The sequence below is a fragment of the Sinohyriopsis cumingii genome, unplaced genomic scaffold, assembly GCF_028554795.1.
Source record: "Sinohyriopsis cumingii isolate HCF-2022 unplaced genomic scaffold, ASM2855479v2 utg001779l, whole genome shotgun sequence".
Lineage (NCBI taxonomy): Eukaryota > Metazoa > Mollusca > Bivalvia > Unionida > Unionidae > Sinohyriopsis > Sinohyriopsis cumingii.
Window position 1 is genome coordinate 255,752 of NW_028316050.1, and position 8,383 is coordinate 264,134.

At 33.9% G+C, this 8,383-nt stretch overlaps 1 long non-coding RNA gene across 1 annotated transcript; it reads left to right on the plus strand.

The window, feature by feature from the left end:
• Positions 1-5,520: 5,520 nt before the first annotated feature.
• LOC149771517 (uncharacterized) lies at positions 5,521-7,810 on the plus strand. The gene is made up of 2 exons (XR_016418221.1): positions 5,521-5,610; positions 7,028-7,810. It is a non-coding gene; the product is annotated as an uncharacterized LOC149771517 (long non-coding RNA).
• Positions 7,811-8,383: the final 573 nt, after the last annotated feature.

Here is an 8,383-nt window from a genome sequence, read left to right on the forward strand (position 1 = left end):
TGATCACCTAATTATAACATAGCTGCTTGGGAGGAACTTGAATTTAGTATAGAGATAGCCCAATCCACTAAACTTAATCATTTCATTTCAGTAGATTTTAACTGAAAAAGTATCTCCTTCCTGAATAAAAGAAATCACTGTTTTGAAACTTAAACTCAGTTAATGTGTAAGGATATAGGAATGGTCCCAAATTTGGTTGGCTACATTTAATTCAAAGAAAACTGAATTAAATCTAATACAGTATCACAAAAGGTACTCAAACTATCCAAATATGTATACATGGCTGAAACAAACATGCAAGAAATTACTTAATGTATACATATGGGTGTTATCTTTGTTAGTGATTCCTCATTGTACACACATACTCAATATATTCCTGATAAAACCTGCAAGGAAGTTTAAAACTTGAGAAAGTTTCAAATACAAACCAGATTGATTCTCCTTGGAAAAATGTACACAATGGTTATATTTTATCAAGTTTTGGCTGAACTGTTGTCTCATTTTGTTGAACCTAGGACTAATAATGACTTAATGGACACAATGATTTTTGTGTTAACATACATATATACAGATCTAGTTAAAGCATAATAAAGATGGTATTCCTTAGTAGATATGAATGTAATAGTGCCACTGATGTTCTTGTTTCAGTTTTTGTTTTTGTTTTTATTGACCTTAAAGAATGCAACACGGAGCATACATTCTATGAATTCTGTAATTTTCATAAGTAAATGATAAGCTATTTTAAGTAAATGTATGACCAGGTATGTATATCTGCCAAAAGAGACAGTCTCATTGCACCAAGAGTGACAGTCACATTGCAGTAAAGAATGACAGTCACATTTCAACAAGAATGACAGTCACATTGCAGTAAAGATTGACAGTCACACTACAGTAAAGAGTGACACTCACATTTCACCAAGATTGACAGTCACACTGCAGTAAAGAGTGACACATTTCACCAAAAGTGACAGTCACACTGCAGTAAAGAGTGACACATTTCACCAAGAGTGACAGTCACACTGCAGTAAAGAGTGACACATTTCACCAAAAGTGACAGTCACATTGCAGTAAAGATTGACAGTCACATTACAGCTTAGGAGTGACAGTTACACTGCACCAAGGGTGTATATCACATTGCTGTAAAGAGTGACAGTGACACTGCACCAAGAGTGGGTCACATTGCAGTAAAAAGTGACAGTCACATTGCACCAGAAGTGACAGTCACACTTATTAAAAAGTGATGGTCAAACTGCAGTAAAGAGCAAGTCTCCTTGAAGTAAAGAGTGACAGTCACATTGGAGTAAAGAGTGAAAGTCACATTGCACTAAAGTGTGTGTGTGTGTGTGTGTGTGTGATTTGGATTTTCAATGTAGCTTTAACAATTTTCCAGTCATGCTGCTATGATGTCTGTAGTGTAGCAGTTTATAGTGATGTCTAGCACTGGGGCATCATGTCACATTATCCTGACACCAGGCCAACTAGTCCTATCACTAACCTCTTAATGCTGAGAGCCAAGTGAGGCAGCTGTTAGAACCATTTTTATAAGTCTTTGGTTTGTCTCAGCTGGGGATTTAACACATGACCTCCCACATCCAAGACGGATGCTCTTACCACTAGGCCATCGGAGCAGTGTGCAGTAAAGAGTGGGTCACATTGTACTAAGAGTAACAGTCAGCTTGCAGTAAATTACTTAAGTGGAAGTCCATAATTCATTAGAAAACAATAAACAGTTAATTGCAATCTACAAAACATGTACAGACTGTAAAATGGTGAGAATTAAAGCAAATTCAATTTCTAAAATCAAGTGAAACATATATGTTACTCCTGCTGACACAAATGTAGTAATATACTCTTGTGTTTGCATGAAGTTCAGGCATGTATAATACCTTTAATTAGTTTGCCATTTTATCCACCATTGCATTCAATAATCAGTAACAATGATACCATGATTTTCAGAATCATTGCAAAGTTATAACACTTGTGCATGTCTAGTTTTAAAATGACTAGTAGACACACAAACCTTAAGATATCGTATTACTACATACTACTGCATACAGTATGAGCAAATATATTATTAATATTACTCTGCATCATACCTAAGAATTAGTTCACTGTTTTATCCACCATTGCATGCAATAATAAGTAACAATGATACCGTAATTTTCAGAATCACTGCAAAGTTTTAAAACTTGTGTCTGTCTAGTTTTAAAATGACTAGTAGACACACAAACCATAAGATATAATGTTACCACTGCATACAGTATGAGCAAAGATAGTATTAATATTAATCTGTATTATATCTAAGAATAGCAGACAATGGGACATGTAATGCATTTGGCTTTATCCATGGCAGATATATTAATTAGACTGCTTCATTTCATCACAGGCCTTTGAAGAAATCCAGACTGAGTGAGACATTTTATGCAAATTTTCAATCTGTATGTACAATTTGTACAGCTAGCTAAATATGCTTAGTGTTATGAAGTAAGGTTGAGGGGTAACTCACTGTTACCAATTTTTTATATGATTAGCAATAATATCTGAATGATCAGCAGTCATTCCAGGTAATCAATACAGTACTAATACATATGACATAAAATAGCCATCACAAAACCCAAAATATTTAGAATTGAATGTTATTTGGGTTCAAGATAGAGAGATTAGAGGAAATTGAGATTACATTTCAGTTCAAACCTTTAAATGCATCAGAAAAAACACTTTTTTAAAACATAGTTATAAGCTATCATGAGACTGACCTTCTTGGATATATTTTCATATAATTTTTACATTTGGATAGAGAAGTGATCTATGATTTGTTTGCAAAACTGACAAGACACAATCTTAAACCTATTTGTTAGGATAGTTTATGACATCAGGACTGTTTAGAGGAAAAGATACTGTTTGCTACATGTAATTGCATTAAATAAACTGAACCAATCAAAATTACTATATTTTTACTATACATAATCATTTATTGTAGCAAGATATTGTTGTCTGCAAGCGTGTTTGCTAGAAGCACACTGATGCAGAAAATGTCATACAGTTTGAAAAACTAATAGGTACAGCATTATAAATTTGAGTACAATGCTTATTTTGTTTATACTGGAGCATAAATCAATGAGAGAGAGAGAGAGAGGAATGGGTACACAAAACTTGTGAGGGCTGAGTGTTTTTTGGCTTAAAATTCATTTTGGTATGACAATCATATTAGACTAGACATGGTTCTGTATGTAAGTGGTTATGCCTGACATACTTGCTTGAAAATAATTCAATATGGTTCTGATAGCTTTTACTTGAATGCCTTTACTAAACAGCAAGTTCCAATCTGTTATTTATTGTACATTTTTATACAGGTGTAGGGGAGTCAAGCACATGAAATTGTTGATTATGTTTAGATCTTTATTGTCATCTTCTCTAAACAAAGGCTGACTGGGAACTACAAGCACTGATGCTTTGAAAACCATGCAACTAAGGCAGGTGCTATGATAATTAACAGAGATTGATGTATCATTGGACAATCAGGACCAGCAAATATAGTTAGTAACACAGATTAGAGATAACTGTGGTTGATACTTGTACTAACAGCTGAAATAATTTTCAGCCTAACACCCTGTGTGTCAAGGATATCTTCATTAACTAATTCCCATGGGTCAGTGTTGAACAGAGTCAGTGTTTGAACCATTCTGCCTCTAATGTTAACCCTCTCCATTTGAAAAGAGCATCACTCTGAATATAGAGTGAAGGTAAGGTATGGTATATCACTCAGCTGACAACTTATGCTGGTGTGACAAATTATGTGTGTGTGTGATTTGAATTTTTTAACGTAGCTTTAACAATTTTTCAGTCATATCGCTATGATGTATGATGTCTGAAGAGTGGCAGTTTATAGTGATGTCTAGCACTGCAGCACCATGACGCAAACATGTAGCATGATGTCCCACCCAGTCACGTTATCCTGACACCAGGTCAACCAGTCCTAACACTAGCCTCTTAATGCTGAGTGCCAAGCGAAGCACCTGTTAGTACCAATTTTGTAAGTCTTTGGTATGACTTGACCAGGGGTCGAACCGATGACCTCCCGCATCCAAGGCAGATGCTCTAACCACTAGGCCATGAGAGCGGTCTTGAACAATGTAACCATTTGTAACTTTACATGAGCCAGAGAATAATCAATATAACTACCATTGCAAATCTTTTAGAAAAGTAATCTCTAGATGCAATTGGGAACAAGAATTATGAAGTAGACAAATTCATATACAAGTTATCTTGACAATGAAATGATGTTCACAGTGATAAAACAGGGCATGGCATACAATAACTTGATTTTATATATCAAGGTAGGTACTATAATGAGTTGATAAAAACCCAGAGGTTAATTTTGTTTTCCTTGTTAATGTAAGTATTTGTTCTTGGAGTCTGCTTCATTAGTTATTATATTGTTGACCGACAGAGCCGGATCTTTTGTGTTTTGCTTTTGCTGGTTTTGTCAGCACCATTATAACCAAATACTTTTCCCAAGGACACACTAAAGCGGTTAGCCCAATGCTGGCTTGAGCAGACTGTCAAAGCTTGAATGCTAGGATTATGAGTCTAATTCCCTATGAAATGAGCCATCACAGGTTGTTTTACTAGGTGAAATTACACACACACACACACACACACACACAAATACATACATATATACATCCATTCTTCCATCCATCCATCCATACATACATACACAAATACATACATCCATCTATCCATCCATTCTTCCATTCATCTATCCATCCATCCATCCATACACACACACGCACACATCCATCCATCCATCCACACACACACACATACACACACATACATACATACATACATACATACATACATCTAGTCTTTCCCATGCACAGTTACAACCCATTTACATAAATACATACATAGCCAATAATGATATAGACAGAATATGTGAATTTCTTGTACTTGGAATTGTTGTAAGACAGCATGTTCAAGTACAAAGTGTTACAAAGTGTGGAAAGTATAAAATACAATGAAGTTATAATGTCCTGAACATCTAATTGGGTCAATTATATATATATATATATATATATATATATATATATATATATATATATATATATATATATATATATAAAATCTGTCTTCCCCAATTGTTTTTGCTTAATTGTGCAAAAAATGTTTTTATTTGCAAAATCTAATTCTGAAAACTCCCCATTCAGGTGACCCTGCACAGCTACAGGGGAACAGCTGCAGAATCACATATCAACAGGTTTCTCTTTGTAGCAATTACAGTCAATTGGATTCCAACAAACTGACATTGATAATCTGAAATATGATAGCCTTCATGTCCTCCAGCCCAGTAATTGGGTTTCTCATAAAAGGCAAACTGATATCATTTTGCCTGGTCATTTCTGAAACTCCATCCTTAGTGAAGTGACATAGGGGGGCCCTTCTTTGATACAAGTCTGAGAGGGATCACACCAATAAACAGCAGAGCCAAATGGCACAGAAAGATAAGTGGGGATAAAAGACAATATTTTTGTTTTGAAAGATGTATTGATGACAGAAAAGAAGATACTTCCAATATATGCAACAGCAGTCAGACAACATGCAAAGGTACGTTTTCAATGTCATGATATTTGACAACTGATTTAATATTTTCTTTTAATTTGATAGTTATATTTTCAGTTGACTTTTTTAATCTTATATAATATAATTTCCATAAACAAAATGACATCAAACTGGTTAATTCTAAACTAGTAAATTACTTTCTTTTAAAGATGGACGAATATTTTATATGAGATTTTCCAAGTCATACTTTTTGTTTTCAATTTATACAGTAGATGTGATTAGCTATATCAGTTATGTATGTAAAATGTGTTGGCTTTAACTGAGTTGCAGATTGAGTTTAAGCTTAAGAATGGCCTTATAGATATCAGTAAATATTCTTTCAAGGTATTTTATATACGAATTTGATGTATTGTGACTAGTACCACAAAAATAACCCAAACAGACCTTTAGTCTAAAAGACAATAACATCATTAGGCTGGGTAATAAGAGTTGGAAGATATTCTCCATTTGGTCATTATGAAAGATACACAGTTGCAAGTCCAGTAATGTTAAATACTTCGACCATATATTTATTCATATTTGAAGCATTTGTGGAGAATTAAGTAAAAACGAACCTCTTCAATTTATGCTATGAATATTGGACACTGGTAGGAAGAATTCAAAAGACATAATTTTATATATATTGGATAAATGATTATAAAAGTACTTCATAATGAGGTCCACAAACATAGACCACACTTTAAGCAGGATGTGAGTTACCAAGGGAACTCCAAAAATTGAGAAAAAAAATGCCTTTGATATCAAGAAAACTGGGGGGGGGAGCAGTGTTATGGAACTGTGCTGTTTATTGACCAATTCCTCATTTTACATTCTTGTCGATATTAATTTTTAATAACGTGCTTTTTCTAATGAACTTGTTCATTATTCTGTTTAAATAACATTTATTTTCAAAATGTCCAACATATGAAAGATCGTTCCAACTTTTTTCAACAACCTATCACGTGTTTACGAATTAATTAATTGGAATTAATAATATGCGGGTTTGCAAGTTATCAGGGCATGAGTTATTAAGGGAGCGGTGTACTTTGTTAGCTTAATTCCAAATACACACATTATTTTGCTTATAATTTTGCAAATAAATGTTAGTGATTTTTCAGCATGATTCTGACTAACTTTATTAAATTCCATTGTACAATTCAATACAAATCAATAAGGCCTAACATTTATCCCCATGATATATATCTTTATGCCGATGTAAGTTTACAGAGATTTACTCATTCATGTAGTGGGTCTATGAGCCTTCTGTCTTTAGGACATTTGTGACCGAAAATTCAACATTTATATGCTTTAAAGTATATGTTTCTCAAGATTATATCCTTAATCATTTCATCTTCACAGATTTTATGCAGTTGGTTTTTAGATTAGAAGTAACAAATTAATTTTTTTCTATCTTTGATTGCAGGAAGGAAAAGGATCAGAAAGCACAGACCAAGAGTTAGCTCTTGTTGAATACACCCACAAATTTTTGTATCTGGCCATTTTTTCAGATGAAAACACTTTATATTTTGCAAAGAACCAATAGCAAAAGTGCAAAAAGAGAAATTGGCATACAGCAAAATGTCAATGAAGCTAGATAAAAAAGGCAAACATATTATATATACAGCTTATCTAGCATGTAAATTGTTTGGACATGTCACCAAAGATATAATTTCAATGAAAAATATTAACAAGAAGTGGCTGGAAACTAGAATAAAAAATTATTTAAAATAAGTCTAACAATCTTGTCACTGTGGCACAAAACTGCAAAATTGATATTAATCATATGACAAAAGTAAATTGCTGTACGATCTGTGTGATTTATTTTCCTTTTGAGACCGATTTGATTCTTTCAAGACATCACTGTTTTGAGCAAAACTTACAAACTTTTTCAATCTTTAATGCTAAAATATTAAACTTATGACAATCTCTATAGGAAGTATTTTGTACTATTTTGTGAAGACAGTATATGCACACTTGTTACTGGTTGCTTCTTTACAAAGATATGATTGCGCTATTGTAACCATTAGGGCTGTTCCATTTAAACATACATGGTACCCAGGGAAGGCAGTTTTTAAAAAATATATGCCATGGTACTTTGATTTCAACGAGTTCATATTAAAATTATAAGAAATTTCTAAATAGCATCTATGGGTGAGTACCCCACTTTAAAAGTGCCTTCCCTTTGTCCCACATATTTTTTAATGGAACAGCCCTTATTATCTGGAACAAATGTTCATTATTCAGTTTAAAGTGACACAGCAGCAGAGAGACTGGGCCCACCAACTTTTTCGTCCAACAGGACCATCTATCAAAAACTCTTCTGATAGAAGGTCTTATTTCGCAAAATAAACCCTTCTAGCCAGAAACTATGATGACTAAATCCTCTCTTCTGGCTAATGGGGTTATTTCGACAGCGATAACCAGCCGCTATCGATAATAGTTTCTTCACGGGGTGACGTCGACGACGACGTTGGTGGCATAGTCTCTCTGCTGCTAATCATTTTAGGATTTTTAGTTAAAAAATGTATCTAACCCAACTCGGTATCGTGTCCGAGGATCATGTAAATTTATCGTCACAAACCCGTGTGGTTTTCGTTGAGCATGACTAAAGAAATTTTTAAATTTATTGAGGTCCATGTCACCACTGCACCAAGTCTGATGAATATTTCTCAGCGTGTGTGCGTCAACTCCGTTAAACACTGCAAGAACGTTACAATTATCTCTGATCACTTTTGGAATTTGTATATACCGTTGAGTCACATAAATGACATCAGTGTTT